The sequence below is a fragment of the Lithobates pipiens genome, unplaced genomic scaffold (assembly GCF_037356315.1).
Source record: "Lithobates pipiens isolate NorthernLeopardFrog02 unplaced genomic scaffold, aLitPip1_a1.2 Scaffold_27, whole genome shotgun sequence".
NCBI classification, from domain to species: Eukaryota; Metazoa; Chordata; class Amphibia; order Anura; family Ranidae; genus Lithobates; species Lithobates pipiens.
Genome location: NW_027507788.1, coordinates 225,856,590 through 225,874,588, shown reverse-complemented (window position 1 = coordinate 225,874,588; position 17,999 = coordinate 225,856,590). Strand labels below are relative to the sequence as shown.

General features: G+C 47.4%; 1 protein-coding gene across 1 annotated transcript in view; it reads left to right on the top strand.

Annotated features, from left to right (window-relative positions):
• Positions 1-17,873: 17,873 nt before the first annotated feature.
• LOC143934578 (pancreatic secretory granule membrane major glycoprotein GP2-like) overlaps positions 17,874-17,999 on the top strand; it is a 36,987-nt gene continuing 36,861 nt past the window's right edge. The window contains exon 1 of the mRNA XM_077458318.1: positions 17,874-17,996. The gene's annotated coding sequence lies outside the window, so the exon portion shown is untranslated. The remainder of the gene's footprint in view (positions 17,997-17,999) is intronic.

Here is a 17,999-nt window from a genome sequence, read left to right as displayed (position 1 = left end):
CGTCCGCCCTATTACAAATTGACGGCGGCAAAGTGGTTTCATTATCCTAACCGGACATCATATGACGTGATTAGGATTATGAGCCGCTGCGCGCCCCCGGGGGCACGCATCGCGGCGATCGTTGTTGCGGGGTGTCAGTCTGACACCCGGCAACTACGATCTCGGTAAAGAGTCTCCGACGGAGACTCTTTACCATGTGATCAGCCGTGTCCAATCATGGCTGATCACAGTGTAAATGGGAAGAGCCGGTGATCGGCTTTCCCTCACTCGCGTCTGTCAGACGCGAGTAGAGGAGAGCCGATCGGCTGCTCCTCTGACAGGGGGGGTCTGTGCTGATCGATTATCAGCACAGCCCCCCCGAGGATGCCCACACTGGACCACCAGGGACGCCACCAGACCACCAGGGAAAAGGTAATAAAAATCCATAATCCTCCCTAGACCACCAGGGTGCCAGTCAGCACAATGGGTGCCAATCAGTGCCCATAATGGATGCCAATCAGTGGCCACAATGGGCATCACTGATTGGCATGCATTATTGTTTGGCACTGATTGGCATCCATTACTATAACACCGATGCCGCCTATGAGTGCCCACCTGTGCCGCCTATGAGTGCCCACCTGTGCCGCCTGAGTGCCCACCTGTGCCGCCTATGAGTGCCCACCTGTGCCGCCTATCCATGCCCACCTGTGCCGCCTATCCATGCCCACCTGTGCCGCCTATCCATGCCCATCTGTGCCGCCCATCCGTGCCGCCCATCTGTGCCAGCTATCAGTGCCAATTTGTGCCACCTATCAGTGTCCGTCCGTGTCGCCCATCCGTGTCGCCCATCCGTGTCGCCCATCAGTGCTGCCTATCAGTGCCACTTCATTGGTGCCACATTGGTGCCCATCAGTGCCACCTTATCAGTGCCCATCAGTGTAGCCCCATCAGTGCCCATCAGTGAAGGAGAAAACGTACTTATTTACAAAGTTTTGAAACTGAAACAAAAAAAAACATTTTTTTTTTCAAAATTTTCGGTATTTTTTTATTTGTAGCGCAAAAAATAAAAACCGTAGAGGTGATCAAATACCACCAAAATAAAGCTCTATTTGTGGGAAAAAAATGATAAAAATTTCATTTGGGTACAGTGTAGCATGACCGCGCAATTGTCATTCAAAGTGCGACAGCGCTGAAAGCTCAAAATTGGTCTGGGCAGGAAGGTGTTTAAGTGCCCTGTATTGAAGTGGTTAAAGTCACATAATCATACAGGAAAGACTAATTAAACTGATGGTGCTAGACCTCCATATACTGCATCCCACATACCCTCTATGTAAGATGATTAGATTTACCATAATAAACAAATGTATCACAATGTAGCTAAACCCAAGAGCACCCCTAAAAATATCCCCTTTTACAGGTATTGTATAATAACATCACTCATGTTGGATACCTTGATATGTTCATACTTCCTCTATCCACTTAATAAGTAATTCCATGTTACCTAGGAGCTCCTACTCCACTGGATCACCAATGTGGAAATAACTACATTGTAACACATTTGTGTATCGTAGTAAATCTAATCCCCTTACATAGATAGAGCTGGTCAGTGGTATGTGGGATGCAGTATATGGAGGTCTATCACCATCAATTTAGCCAGTCCTTCATACAGGGCCGATCCTGGGCAGGTGCGTGGGGTGCACCCAGGTCCGGTGCTACCACTAGGCAAACTAGGTGGCCGCCTAGGGTGCCCTGCTGCCTAGGGCGCCTGGCGAATGGTTTTCCTACTTTCTTCTCTCTGCAGCAAGCAACTAAGTCTCAGCATCAGCCGGCAGCCGCTGCTCCATTCGCACATAGTGTCAGAGGCACAGCAGTGGTGGAGGACTGTGTATGTGTCCTGAATTCTGCAGCAAGCAAACATTCATTGATGGGCACTGGTAAGGCTACATTTGATAGGCGCTGGTGAGGCTGCATTTGATGGGCGCTGGTGAGGCTACATTTGATGGGCGCTGGTGAGGCTGAATTTGATGGGCGCTGGTGAGGCTGCATCTGATGGGCGCTGGTGAGGCTGCATTTGATGGGCGCTGGTGAGGCTGCATTTGATAGGCGCTGGTGAGGCTGCATTTGATGGGCGCTGGTGAGGCTACATTTGATGGGCGCTGGTGAGGCTGAATTTGATGGGCGCTGGTGAGGCTGCATCTGATGGGCGCTGGTGAGGCTGCATTTGATGGGCGCTGGTGAGGCTGCATTTGATGGGCACTTTATTAAAAAGGTGGGATTTACATAGGCAAGGAAAAGGGGGCGGAGTCAGCCGGGGGAGGGCAAAATGAGGCTTCGCCTAGGGTGTCAAAAATCCTTGCACCAGCCCTGGCGCTGCAGAAGTTGGGATGCCGAAGTTCCAGAGTGCTCCCCTCCCTCCTCCTCTCCTTGTGTGTGGGCACACCCGCTCCGCAGCTTGAGCGGGGGGGGTTTGGTGTCCCACATGCTACAATGTTAGCTCTGACAGCTTCTCTGCTCGCCGGCTGCCTTTCACACGGATACATGGCAGAGGGGACCGAAGCCGCAGCCTCTTCCTCGGCTCTGATGACTTCCTCCACACAGACAGTAAGAGAAGAAGAGACACTGCTGTGCATCTGTGGCTCTGATCTGAGGTCTGTGATTATAACACACGCGTGCGGGGGGGGGGGGGGGGGGGGGTTAAGCTGATAAAAAGGAATACTTGACTTGCAGTGACTCCCCTAAAACAGAAAAATAGGAATACTTGCAATGATTTGGGGGGGAGGCAAACTGACAGAAATTAGTACTTGCAGCGATTTGGGGGTGGGTAGGATGATATTGTATGTGCTGGGCAGGGGGCACTTTGGGAGGAGAGAGGACTTGTTCTAGGAGGGAAAGTTGGATATGAAATCTGACTCCCCTTCTCCCAGAACAAGCTCTTTCTCCTCCCAAAGTGCTCCCTAGCACATACAGTATCCTCTTATCCACCCTCCCCCACCCCAAATCAAATTGATACTGGCTGCTACACAGGGGACAATGATTGCATCTGGGCATCCTGCTAGAGATGTGGGGTAATCACCCCAGGTGCTCACACTACTGCCCCCAGGCCAGGCAAGTTAAGGGAGCCAGGTGGCGGAACTTTTTTCAGCACTTGGATCCAGGACTGGTTAACCCTATGAATCACAAGGGGACACACTGTGCGTTACTGTGCAATTCACATGCATTCCAAGTGCAGTGCAATTTCAGCCCATTTGATGCATTAATCTCTTTGACAGACCTAGCCGGGACAGGCTTTTTGAGAAGACTGAATGCGAGCCTCTTGCCGACTGATTATGGGCCCTGGATTTTAAGGAGCAATATGGTGAATGAGAACCCCACTATAATCTGTGCTAGTCAGATTCAATGCTGTATATATGTATATATAATGTGTGTTGTCTCATGCTGTTGGGACACACACTGTCAGATGCTAATGTCATGAACTCCAGCCACCTGTCTGTTGGCTTGTATAATGTAAATGAGTCTAGTCTGGCTTGTAATAGTATTCCACAATTGTTGTTTGGGCTAATTAACCCTGTGTTGATGTTTATGGTAATGTATATTGAATTGTTAGTGAGCTAGGAGCCGAAAAGTCTTATCCCTCAGTCAACTAGTCTGAGTGTTGATTTGGATAATTAGCTCATGCTAATTAGGTTAGGTTTTAGTCTTCTACTGTATTATAAATACTTGGCATTTTGGTTCTAATAAATCAGTCCATGTTGAGCAGCTAAGCGAGTCTCGTCTTGTTTTGTGCTTGTGAGCGGTTGGAATATCTGATATCTATATTCAGGCTTAGGAAGCGGTATACTGAAGGAAGCACACAATCGGAGTGTGGGATCGGTTCCATCACAATCTCTTGTATCATTGCCGCAGTCTCTGACCATCTCTTGTATCATGTCTGCAGTCTCTGACCATCTCTTGTATCATGTCTGCAGTCTCTGACCATCTCCTGTATTATGTCTGCAGTCTCTGACCATTTCCTGTATTATGTCTGCAGGCTCTGACCATCTCCTGTATCATGTCTGCAGTCTCTGACCACCTCTTGTATCATGTCTGCAGTCTCTGACCATCTCTTGTATCATGTCTGCAGTCTCTGACCATCTCCTGTATTATGTCTGCAGTCTCTGACCATCTCCTGTATTATGTCTGCAGTCTCTGCCCATTTCCTGTATCATGTCTGCAGTCTCTGACCATCTCTTGTATCATGTCTGCAGTCTCTGACCACCTCTTTTATCATGTCGGCAGTCTCTGACCATCTCCTGTATCATGTCTGCAGTCTCTGACCACCTCTTGTATCATGTCTGCAGTCTCTGACCATCTCTTGTATCATGTCTGCAGTCTCTGACCATCTCCTGTATTATGTCTGCAGTCTCTGCCCATTTCCTGTATTATGTCTGCAGTCTCTGACCATCTCCTGTATCATGTCTGCAGTCTCTGACCATCTCCTGTATCATGTCTGCAGTCTCTGACCACCTCTTGTATCATGTCTGCAGTCTCTGACCACCTCTTGTATCATGTCTGCAGTCTCTGACCATCTCTTGTATCATGTCTGCAGTCTCTGACCACCTCTTGTATCATGTCTGCAGTCTCTGACCATCTACTGTACCATGTCTGTGGGCTCTTTCTAACAGACATTCTAACAGAAGACCTCTCGGTGTCCATCAGAGAAGAGACCCCCCCCCCCCCCCCAGGTCTCATTAGTGTACTCTCTTCCTGTATTTGTTTATTGTTAAGAGATCATGGGAGGATCTCAGGGTAACGAAAACTCCTTAGAGGAGCACCTCTGTGTTTGAGTCATTGCCATAGAAACATCTGTAGAGGGGAGGAATTAGTAAGATGACCACGCCCATGTGGGGGGCACCAGAAATATTTCTGCACCCAGGTGTCTGTGGCCCTAGGATCGGCCCTGTCTTCATATATGATCTTATGTGACTTTAAATCTATTTGTGATGCAATAAAATGAATTTTTATGCATTTTTTTTCTGTGATTTGGTACCTCAAATGACCGATCTCTTATTGTGTAAAGATTCTTACACATTTATGGATATGGATATGGTATCTTAATCTAGCACTTTACCTGTTAGCTCTTGTACACACGGGTCGGACATTCCGACAACAAAATCCGTCAGATTTTGTCTGACAGATTTTGTCCGAGACTGTTGTTGCATACACACGGTCGGACAAAGTTGTCGGAAAATTCGATCGTTTGTAACGTTCAGGCTAGTAGCCGATAGCTTTGGTGTAGGAATTTGATCTGAGCATGTGTGGCACTTTGTCTGATCGGAATTCTCTACACATGATCGGACAAAGTCCGATCGGATCATGTTGTCGGAAAGTTTTATAGCCCAGCTTTCAAACTTGGTCTGTCGGATATTCCGACGGAAACAGTCCGATGGAGCCCCCCCACACACGGTCAGATTATCCAACAACACAGTCCGATCGGACATTTTCTGTGGGAATGTCCAACCGTGTGTACAAGGGCTTATACCTGTTATATTGATCTTACCAAGTTCTGACCTGTGTCTTGTGCACCATGAAGTCTTACCTAAAGTTGTATTTTCAGCCCTGCTTAGTTCATTTCTATAAATTATAGCATACCTCCCCTGGTTTAGGGGGACAAGCTATATAAGAACCCCTTTTACTTACCTAAATCCGTGGTCACTTGGCATGTCAGGTTCCGAGTTTTCTTATTTTCCTTTAGCATAGTAGAAAAGTCTTTGTTTAAGTGGCCACGTCACTGCATGGACAACTTTTTTGCTTACCAGTGGTGGGGTTCTCTCTGGATCCTGAAGGCTGCTCAATGAGAAGACATTACCACAATGAATAGCGTGGGCACAGTCTTCCTCTTAGATTAGCACCAGTGAGGGACACAGATTTATGGCTTGTTCCTTTCTGTTTCATCTGCTACCTGCCCGCGACTTGCTCTCTAAAGCCGCGTACACACGTAGCCGTCTGTCCGATGTACTTAGTCTGGTGGACTTCCCGCCAGACTGTCCGTCGGACTTTCCGAACGGGCTACTTGCCCACACACGGCACTTTTTCAGCGGACTAATGCGGCGTACTAAGTCCGCCGTACTATCCGCCCTACTTTTGAAATGAACGGACTCGCCCACACACGCGGAGGAAAGTCCGCTCATTTCGAGCGGGTCTCCAGGTAGGCGGGGCCCGCGAAGGATACGTTGCTGGCCCCGCCGCCTGGTATGGACTTAAAGGGGAACCCCAACGCCGAAAAAAATCGGCGTGGGGGTCCCCCCAGGTCCACATCAGACCCTTGTCCGAGCACGCTACCCGGCCGGCCAGGAAAGGGGGGGGACGAGCGAGCGGCCCCCCCTCCTGAGCCGTACCAGGCCGCGTGCCCTCAACATGGGGCGTGCCCTCAACATGGGTTGATGTCACATGGCGACAGTCCCAGCATCCTCCGGGACTGTGACATCAGAAGGGGGCGGGGTCACCATGTGACATCAACCCATGTGACATCAACCGAAGACCCCGCCCCTTGTCCCTATATAAGTCATTGTGAGCGGAGGACTCGGCGAGGCAACATCTGAAGAAGAAGAAGAGAAGAACAGAAGAACGGAAGGCGGCGGCGGCGGTGACAGAAGACCGGGCCACCGCCTGTAAAAGAGCTAGAAGAAGGCGCGGTGGCCCGGCAGAAGAACCGAAGAGGGGGACAAGACCCCCGAAGTCGGAAGAAGAGGCCGGCGGCGAGGAAGAAAGCCGGGCTCCTCCGCTAGTAAAAGAGCTACAAGAAGATAGCGGAGGAGTCCGGCGAGAAGACCCCCGAAGATGGAAGACCCCCGGAGCTGTGCAATAAACTATTTTATCTTGTGTGTTGTGTTTTTTTTGTACTTTATTTTACAGGTGAATGGGTAGGGGTACATTGTACCCCATACTCATTCACATAGGGTGGGGGGCCGGTATCCGGGGCCCCCTTATTAAAGGGGGCTCCCGGACTCCGATAAGCCCCCCGCCCGCCGACCCCGACAACCAACGGCCAGGGTTGTCGGGAAGAGGCCCTTGTCCTCATCAACATGGGGACAAGGTGCTTTGGGGTGGGGGGGCCTGGTACGGCTCAGGAGGAGCGAGCGCCCCCCCCTTTCCTGGCCGGCCGGGTAGCGTGCTCGGACAAGGGTCTGATGTGGACCTGGGGGACCCCCACGCCGATTTTTTTCAGCGTTGGGGTTCCCCTTTAAGTCCATACCAGGCGGCGGGGCCAGCGACGTATCCTTCGCAGGCCCCGCCTACCTGGAGACCCGCTCGAAATGAGCGGACTTTTCTCCGGGCGGGAAAAGTCCGCTCATTTCGAAAGTACGGTGGACTGGCATACACACGGCCGGATTGTCCGCCGAAATGCGAGTCCGGCGGGAAGATTGGAGTGTAAAATTACTTTCTAAGTACGCCGTACTTTCGGGTCAAAAAAGTATGCCGGAGGCTACACATGGGGGGATTGTCCGGCGGACTTGAGTTTGCCGGACTTTTCCACCCGCTTGTTTGATCGTGTGTACGCAGCATTACTGGTGAGTTAATCTAAAACTCTATATTAGCATGTAGAAAAAACCTTCTCCAACACCAGGAGCTCTGGTGAAGACTGGCTATGGCTTAGACCTTGCACCCCAGTTGAGTCTGTGTTATACCTAGGGGGGTCTGCTTGTGTTTTCATCCAGCTGACTACTGTGTGAACCTCTGACCCTGATCCCAGACCATGGTAGTCTGTGTCCATCACTAGTGTCATTTCAAGAGTAAGACTGGTCTGTGCCCATGCCATCCAGTCCCATTGTGGTAATGTCTTCTCATTGAGCAGTCTTATGGGTCCTGAAAATGTCCCACCAATGGAAAGCCAAGGAATTGTTCATGTCCATGATGTGATGTGGCCACCTAAAGAAGGACCTTCCTTCTCTGCTGTAGGAAAAGAAGAAGACTCAGGACCTGACACACCAAGTGACCATAAATTTAGGTAACTAAAAGGGGCTCTTAGATCGCCCATCTTCCTGAAACAGAGGCAAATGTTCTATAGCTCACAGACGTGAACCGAGCAGGGCTGAAAACACGGCTTGAGATAAGACTGCAGGTTGGAAATGGCAGTCAGAGGTGCCAGACTTGGATAGCGAGGACTGAGAGGATGCCTGGGAATACCCATGTGCCCAATTGGATGCCACAAGGGATAGGTTGGAACAATTTAAAATTGTTTACTTCCCAACACCTTCAAAGAATTTACAGCACTGTGGCACGTAGTTGCTGGCAATGTGGGGATGCACCTGCTGATTTCTTCCATGTCTTTTGGTCCTGCCCCCATATTTTGATATTTCTTGTCTGCTGTGGTACATTTATTTATTCAATAGCCACAATATCAGTTGCTGTATGGCTGCTGGGTTTAGTTAGCCTCCTAGCATTTACCAGAGCATCTAGGACCCTACTAACTTTATTCCTTTTCTATGCCAGGAAGGCAATTGTGTTAGTTTGAAAATCAAACAGGTTCTCCTTCTTTAGACTGTTGGAAGATAATGATTAACTCGGTGATACCGTTATACCAAATTACATAACCCTTTGCAGCTGTAACAACTTCAACTCTTCTGGGAAGGCCGTCCACAAGGTTTAGGAGGGTGTCTATGGGAATGCTTAACCATTCTTCCAGAAGAGCATTTGTGAGGTCAGACACTGATGTGGACAAAAAGGCCTGGCTCACAGTCTCTGCTTTAAGTCATCCCATATTGTTGAGGTCGGGACTCTGTGCAGGCCAGCCAAGTTCCTCCACCCCGAACTGGCTCTTTATGGACCTTGCTCTCTTGAAACAACAGCAAGAGATGGTTCCTTGTGATGTGACCAACGCGAAGGCAAAGGAGAAACGAGCTGGAGACTTTAAATAGGCTGGCCAGACGAGCATCATCGGGAACAGCTGGTAACAGGGGAGAGAGAAGAGAGCTGGCAATTAGCCGACAGCTGAACAGCCAGCCCAGAGGAGGAAGGGCTAAGCCAGCACTGACACCCACAAATGCACATAAGGAAACGTTCCTCAATACTTATGCGAAAAAAATAAAACACTACACTCCCAATCGGAACCTCCGATCTACCAACCAAAACCTCTTCCTCATCCCTGTCAGGGCTGGCTTAGCCCTTCCTCCTCTGGGCTGGGCACTCAGCTGTCGGCTAATTGCCAGCTCTCTTCTCTTTCCAAAGTTACCAGCTGTTCCCGATGATGCTCGTCTGACCTGCCTATTTAAAGCATTCCAGCACACTCTTTCCTTTGCCTTCGCGTTGGTCACATCACTAGGAAACATCTCCTGCTGTTTGTTTCAAGACTGGCTTGCTGACATCCCTCCTGGCTTCTATCCTGCTTGCAGTTGCTCTCCTTGGATCCCTGACGTCTGGACTGGCTGATTACCCGATCTGGTTTATGAACTTTGGACTGGCTGACTACCCGATCTGGTTTATGAACTTTGGACTGGCTGACTACACGATCCGGCTACTGGACTGGACTGGCTACGCTTGACTATGCTTTTTCCTGTTTACCTTTTTATTTTTATTAATAAACAAGTGTGTTTTGATTGTACTACTGTCTCTGTCTGTTTCATGGTTCCTGACAATCCCCAAGTCCCGGTACAAATCAAGGGGAGAACGAAGATTCGCAGTCCAAGTACCACGGCTATGAAACGCTCTACTCACCAACATCCCCTTGGAAGGAAACCACCGGGCCTTCGGGAAAAAACTCAAGACCCTCCTCTTTTAAGAAGGATCAACGCAGGTCGGATCAAGCGCCTTGAGGCGATTCAGTTTGCATTTGCAGCGCTGTACAAGTCATTCATCCATTCACTTAGAAGGTCCAGTGTTGCGCTCTTTCCTTTGGTGCCCCTGTGTCCCCTGGTGGGAGGTTTTATGGTCTTATCAGTGGTGCAATTGGCTGGCAATCACCATGCATACACCTCCAATACACGCCTGAGAAAGTAGAAATTCTTCTGAAATATGTTGAGTCACCCCATTCCACTAGATCACCAGCACTATGATTTAGAAATAGCTACATTGTAAAACATTTGTACATTATAGTAAATCTAATCATCATACATAGCTGCAGCTGGTCGGTGGGATGCAGTATATGGAGGTCTAGCACCATCAGTCCTTCATACACACTGCCTTGTGAAAGTATTTGGCCCCCTTGAACTTTTCAACCTTTTGCCACATTTCAGGCTTCAATCATAAAGATATAACATTTTTATTTTTTGTGAAGAATCACCAACAAGTGGGACACAATTGTGAAGTGGAACGAAATCTATTGGATTTTTGAAACTTTTTTAACTAATAAAAAAATGAAAAGTGGGGCGTGCAAAATGATTCGGCCCCCTTGCGTTAATACTTTGTAGAGCCACCTTTTGCTGCGATTACAGCTGCAAGTCGCTTGGGGTATGTCTCTATCAGTTTTGCACATCGAGAGACTGAAATTCTTGCCCATTCTTCCTTGCAAAACAGCTGGAGCTCAGTGAGGTTGGATGGAGAGCGTTTGTGAACAGCAGTTTTCAGCTCTTTCCACAGATTCTCGATTGGATTCAGGTCTGGACTTTGACTTGGCCATTCTAACACCTGGATACGTTTATTTGTGAACCATTCCTTTGTAGATTTTGCTGTATGTTTGGGATCATTGTCTTGTTGGAAGATAAATCTCCGTCCCAGTTTCAGGTCTTTTGCAGACTCCAACAGGTTTTCATCCAGAATGGTCCTGTATTTGGCTGCATCCATCTTCCCCTCAATTTTAACCATCTTCCCTGTCCCTGCTGAAGAAAAGCAGGCCCAAACCATGATGCTGCCACCACCATGTGTGACAGTGGGGATGGTGTGTTGAGGGTGATGAGCTGTGTTGCTTTTAGGCCAAACATATCGTTTTGCATTGTGGGCAAAAAGTTTGATTTTGGTTTCATCTGACCAGAGCACCTTCTTCCACATGTTTGGTGTGTCTCCCAGGTGGCTTGTGGCAAACTTTAGACGAGACTTTTTATGGATATCTTTGAGAAATGGCTTTCTTCTTGCCACTCTTCCATAAAGGGCAGATTTGTGCAGTGTACGACTGATTGTTGTCCTATGGACAGACTCTCCCACCTCAGCTGTAGTTCTCTGCAGTTCATCCAGAGTGATCATGGGCCTCTTGGCTGCATCTCTGATCAGTCTTCTCCTTGTCTGAGCTGAAAGTTTAGAGGGACGGCCAGGTCTTGGTAGATTTGCAGTGGTCTGATACTCCTTCCATTTCAAAATGATCGCTTGCACAGTGCTCCTTGGGATGTTTAAAGCTTGGGAAATCTTTTTGTATCCAAATCCGGCTTTAAACTTCTCCACAACAGTATTAAGGACCTGCCTGGTGTGTTCCTTGGTCTTCACGATGCTCTCTGCGCATTCAACAGAACCCTGAGACTATCACAGAGCAGGTGCATTTATACAGAGACTTGATTACACACAGGTGGATTCTATTTATCACCATCAGTCATTTAGGACAACATTGGATCATTCAGAGATCCTCGCTGAACTTCTGGAGTGAGTTTGCTGCACTGAAAGTAAAGGGGCCGAATCATTTTGCACGCACCACTTTTCAGTTTTTTATTTGCTAAAAAAGTTTAAAATATCCAATAGATTTCGTTCCACTTCACAATTGTGTCCCACTTGTTGGTGATTCTTCACAAAAAATAAAAATTTTATATCTTTATGTTTGAAGCCTGAAATGTGGCAAAAGGTTGAAAAGTTCAAGGGGGGCAAATACTTTCGCAAGGCACTGTATATCTTATGTGATTTTAGATCTATTTGTGATACAATAAAATGTGTTTTTTTTTGTATGAATTTTGTTGGCGTTTGGTTCCTCAAAAACCTGATCTTTTATTTTGTGAAGACCCAAAAGTAACAAATAAGAGAAGTCACCTCCTAAGGTTTATTGCCTTTATAGTTCATCGTTAATTGGTTTTGGGCACTAAATGTCCAAGATGAAAAAAAACAAAAAATCTGTTTAGAGTCGGGTTTTAAACAAGTATTTAAAAGTTGAAAGATTATTTTGTAATGGAACTAAATGACGTTTCATACCAGCTATAAATATTAAATGCGTATAAGTAAAATCCATCGGTCAGTAAGAAATGCTTTAAAGTTAAGCGTTCACAGCTCGGGGGCTAAGTCCTGCCTGGGTGAGGCCCTTGTACTTTAATGTCACCTCACCTCCACCTTCAACTTTCTTCGTGAGACAGACGCATGGCATTCCATATGGACAGATGAGTATATAAGTAGCTGAGTGATCGGTAATTGTACACAGACCCTCCACCACCTCACTCCAACTGTCTTTCCTAAAGAGGGCAAAACTCAACCGACAACTAACTCTGCGCACTTGTTGGAAGAACATCGAGCTGTTGGAAGCCTCTGGCAGACCCGAAACATTTCCACACCACATTTGTCGGTTAGTATAACATTTTAATTTCAAAGTTATTTACAACTCAAGGCAGACAATCGGGATACGACTATCGTTTTCTAAAGCTGCCCATACACCCGGGACTTGCGTCGGGCCTACCACCTACCGGGGACGTTCATTTTTAGATACTGGCAGCTTCATCATGCCCTTAGAGCTCAGTTCCCTTCCCGCCCTGCGCTGGAGACTGACCCCATTGAAAGCTTGCTGATTTCGGCGGGCCTGGAGAAGCCTCTCTCTTCCCTGTACCTTCACCTGACGGTTGCCCATGACATTACGACTTGCCGGTCCAGACTTAAATGGCAGGGGGATATTCCCTCTCTGGATGTGGAGGAGTGGGAAGATTGCCTACTCACCTACATCCCCTCTATGATTGCGGCCAGGGACCGTTTTATACAACTCAAATTTATTCATAGGGCCTATTATACCCCTCAGAGGATTGCGAACATTTACCCAGGTCTCAGCCCCAACTGTACTAGGTGTGACTCGGAGGTGGGGACGTTTTTTCATATGGTCTGGACATGCCCAAGATTGCGCCAGTTCTGGAGTGAAGTGGCGGATGCTCTTGGAGAAGTTTGTGGGATGCCGATGCCACTGGATCCCTCGACATTTTTGCTTAGTCGCCTGGATGACATAGAGAGTGACCGTTACGTCAAGCTATGCCTGACATACGCGCTATTTTACGCCAGGAGGGAAATTCTACTCCGGTGGAAGCAGGCAGATCCGCCGTCTGCGGCGGGGTGGCGGAAAACGATCAACAATGTCCTCCCATTGTACCGTATTACCTATGAAAGTAGAAACTGTCCGAAAAAATTTGACAAAATCTGGTCAAACTGGATTGACGCATGCGGCTGACCGTGTTTAGGCGGGGTGGGTCTTGTGCGGGCCTGCTCCCCCCCCTGATGCCTGGCTTGCCCTGTATCGGAGGTGGGCTTCCTCTCCCTTCCCGCCCCCCTTCTCCCCCTCCCCCCCCCCTCATGGCGGTTATTGGGCTGTGGGGTTGGATTTGATCCCTGGGTGCCATCCTTTCTGTATCAATGGGCCCCTTTCCGTATTATTATTTGTGGGCCCCGGTCCCTTCCCCCCCCCCCCCCCCGGGGTAGATAGTACTTGTGCCCTACTAGATGCAACCAGGAGAACCTGTCGTCCCTTATTGGGCGGAGAGGGATGTTAGGACTCGATGCTATTGGATGCTGTGTTTATGATTTGATACCCTCTCGGGTGCCTAGAATGTGATATTTATGTGTCTTGTGATTTTGTTTTGCATAAATGCCATACTGATATTGTTCTGTTATGTTATCACCTTGTTTTAAAGGACAAAAACAATAAAAAAATCTTTCTGTTAAAAAAAAAAGCTGCCCATACACCTTACAAATAGATTGTATGTTTTCCTTAAGGGGAGGGAATGTATCGAGAGAACGATGAAGGCTGCCATTGGTGATTCTTCATTTTGAAAATGCTAGTTGGCCGGTTACCATGATAAGTCTTTGGCTTTATTGCTCTCCGAGTCTCTGACTTTGGAACAATGGATAAGCTAAAGGGGGGAGGAATTGGTTTTGGGCGATGATCCTGGTTGTGGATAAGCAAGGAGGACTGTGCCTGGAGAGTGAAGTTGAGCGGTACATAGTGGCTTCCTTGTGTAGATGGGGATTACCCGGGTGTCCTGCTAAACATATGTGTTACGATGCCTCACTAAGCTAAGCAGAGAAAAAACTTCTCCGCAGGATGTGGAAACCTTGCAAGAAGATCGGAGCGAGTTAATGGGGGGAGGGGAAACTACATGGCAAATGAGGTTCAATGTAGAAAAATTTAAAATAATGCATTTGGGTGGTAAAAATATGAATAGACTAGGGGGAGAACCTATGGGGGGATCTAGGATGGAAAAGGAACTGGGGGTCCTAGTAGATGATGGGCTCTGCAATGGCATGCAATGCCAAGCTGCTGCAAGGGATTATCTCCAGAGATAAAACGATAATTCTCCGGCTCTACAAGACTCTGGTCCGGCTGCACCTGGAGTATACTGTCCAGTTCTGGGCACCAGTCCTCAGGAAGGATGTACTGGAAAAGGAGCGACTACAAAGAAGGGCAACAAAGCTAATAAAGGGTCTGGAGGATATTAGTTATGAGGAAAGGTTGTGAGCTCCGAACTTATTCTCTCTGGAGAAGAGACGCCTGAGAGGGGATATGATTTCATTATATAAATACCGGACTGGTGACCCCACAATATACAAATACCGGACTGGTGACCCCACAATATATAAATACCGGACTGGTGACCCCACAATATATAAATACCGGACTGGTGACCCCACAATATATAAATACCGGACTGGTGACCCCACAATATATAAATACAGGACTGGTGACCCCACAATATATAAATACCGGACTGGTGACCCCACAATATATAAATACCGGACTGGTGACCCCACAATATATAAATATCGGACTGGTGACCCCACAATATATAAATACCGGACTGGTGACCCCACAATATATAAATACAGGACTGGTGACCCCACAATATATAAATACGGGACTGGTGACCCCACAATATATAAATACAGGACTGGTGACCCCACAATATATAAATACAGGACTGGTGACCCCACAATATATAAATACCGGACTGGTGACCCCACAATATATAAATACAGGACTGGTGACCCCACAATATATAAATACCGGACTGGTGACCCCACAATATATAAATACCAGACTGGTGATCCCACAATATATAAATACCGGACTGGTGACCCCACAATATATAAATACTGTACTGGTGACCCCACAATATATAAATACCGGACTGGTGACCCCCACAATATATAAATACAGGACTGGTGACCCCATTATATATAAATACCGGACTGGTGACCCCACAATATATAAATACCGGACTGGTGACCCCACAATATATAAATACCAGACTGGTGACCCCAGAATAGGGAGAAAACTTTTGCGCGAAAGGGAATTTAACAAGACTCGTGGCCACTCATTAAAATTAGAAGAAAAGAGGTTTAACCTTAAACTGCGTAGAGGGTTCTTTACTGTAAGAGTGGCAAGGGTGTGGAATTCTCTTCCACAAGCAGTGGTTTCAGTGGGGGGCATCGATAATTTCAAAAAACTATTAGATAATCACCTGAACGACCACAACATACAGGGATATACAATGTAATACTGACATATAATCACACACATGGGTTGGACTTGATGGACTTGTGTCTTTTTTCAACCTCGTCTACTATGTAACTATGTACAGTGTCGTTTTTTCCACTTTGGCGATCCAGTGGAATAGGAGCTCCTAGGTAACTTTGAATCACTTATTAAGTGGATAGAGGAAGTAGTGCCGGAAACAAGGTCACCTAGAGCCCAAGGCAAAATGCCAAACTGCGCTCTCCCTGTATGTATAAGCATTGTGTGTCAGCAAAAGTCCCCCCCCCCCCCAAAAAAAAAAAACAATTGGGCACTAATCTGCATAATTACTCCCTAAGCATAAATTCCCCCATTTCCCAAGAAATCCCCCCTCCCAGCAAAAATCCCCCCTCCATTTCTCAAATCCCCCCAGCACAAATGTGCCCCCCCCCCCCCCAAAAAATCACCACTCCTAGCACAATTCCTCCACCTCTCAAATTTCCCCTCCTAGTACACATTCTCTCCTTCCTCTACTCTGAATTCCCCTTGCACAAACACCCCCCCCAATTATCCCTACAAGCACAAATCACCCCCCCCCCCAAAAAAAACTCCCCCTCTTAGCACAAATTCCCCGCCCCCCCCCCCTCTACCATATCACCTATTTTAGCACAAACCCCAAAACAGAACCTCCTAGGACAGATCCTCTTCTCCCATCCCCACCAAATCCCCCTGAATCACCACTCCTAGCACATACACCCACATTTCTCCTCCTCAAATCATTCTTAAACCATGCTGACCCCTCAAATTCCTCCTCCCAACACAAATCCCCTTCATCCTTAATCCCCTTGTGGTGCCCTCCCCCCCCCCCCACCTATCATGATACTACGGTTCCCAGGACAGCCACCCCTCCTGCCAACCCCTTGTCTCAGCACTGAGAGGAAGTATGGACACACCAAGGGATCCAACAGAAGTGATGTTATTTTACAATACCTGTACAATAGGTTATTAAAGGGGATATTTTTAGGGGTGCTCTTAGGTTTTGCAGGTTGCCTAGAAGTTCCAGTGTTCCGCTCTTTCCTTTGGTGCCCCTGTATGCCCCCGGTGGGAGGTTTTATGGTCTTATCAATGCTGCAATTGGCTGGCAAACAATATTATATACAAAAGTATTTGTGTATAATAGTAAATGTAATCCTCTTACACAGAGGGTATATGGGATGCAGTATATGGAGGTCTACCACCATCAGTTTAATCCGTCCGTCATATATAATATTATGTGACTTTAAATCTATTTGTGATACAGTAAAATTTATTTTTTATGCATTTCGTTGGGGTTTTGTAAAGACCCAAATGTTACAAATTAGAGAATTTCCTTTCTAAGGTTTATTGCCTTTATAGACCGTCATTAATAGATTTTGGGCACTGAATGTCTAAAATGGAAAAAAATTTAAAAAAAATTCCAGAGTTGTGTTTAAACAAGTATTTAAAGAGGAAGTAAACCCTGATGGGTTTACTTCCTCTTTTTTTCCCTGCAAAGGTAAAGCATAATGGACTACTATGCATCGCATCGCATCGCATCGCATAGTAGCTCATTATGTGTCACTTACCTGACACAGGAGCCAGCGAAGTCGCCGCTGTCCCCTGTAGTCCGCCGCATCCATCTTGCTGGTGGCGTCTCGCAGCTCCGACGAATCACAGCGGCGAAGCCGCGATGACGTCACTCCCGCGCATGCGCACGGGAGTCGCGTCTCGCAGCTCCGCCGCTGCCATTCGGCGAAGCCGGGATGACGTCACTCCCGCGCATGTGCACGGGAGTCGACAAATTAGGCAAATCCATTCTTGGACTTGCCGCATTTAGTGCGCCTGCGCGCCGCTGTCTACGGCGCATGCGCCGTAGACAGCGGTGCCCATTTTCGGGCAAATATCTCCTAAACCATATAGGTTTAGGAGATATTGCTTGGACCTACAGGTAAGCCTTAATCTAGGCTTACCTGTAGGTCAAAGTGGTTTGAAAGGGTTTACTTCCTCTTTAAAAAAGTTGATACATTACATTCTAATAGAACTAGCTGACGTTTCATACCAGCTATAAATATTAAATGCATCCAAAAAAATACATCAGTCGGTAAGAATTGCTTTAAAGTTAAACTGTGAAAGCTCGGGGCTAAGTCCTTCCTGGGCGAGGCCCATGCACTTTAATGTCGCCTGGCCTTCACCTTCAACTTTCTTTGCAAAGATAGATGAAGGGAATTCCATCAGGACCGATGGGTATATAAGTAGCTGAGCGATCGGCAATTGTACACAGACCCTCCACCACCTCACTCCAACTGTCTTTCCTAAAGGTAGCAAAATTCAACTGACAACTAATTTGTTGGAAGAACGTCAAGTTTTCGGAAGCCTCTTGCTGACCCGGGACATTTCCACACCACATTTGTCGGTG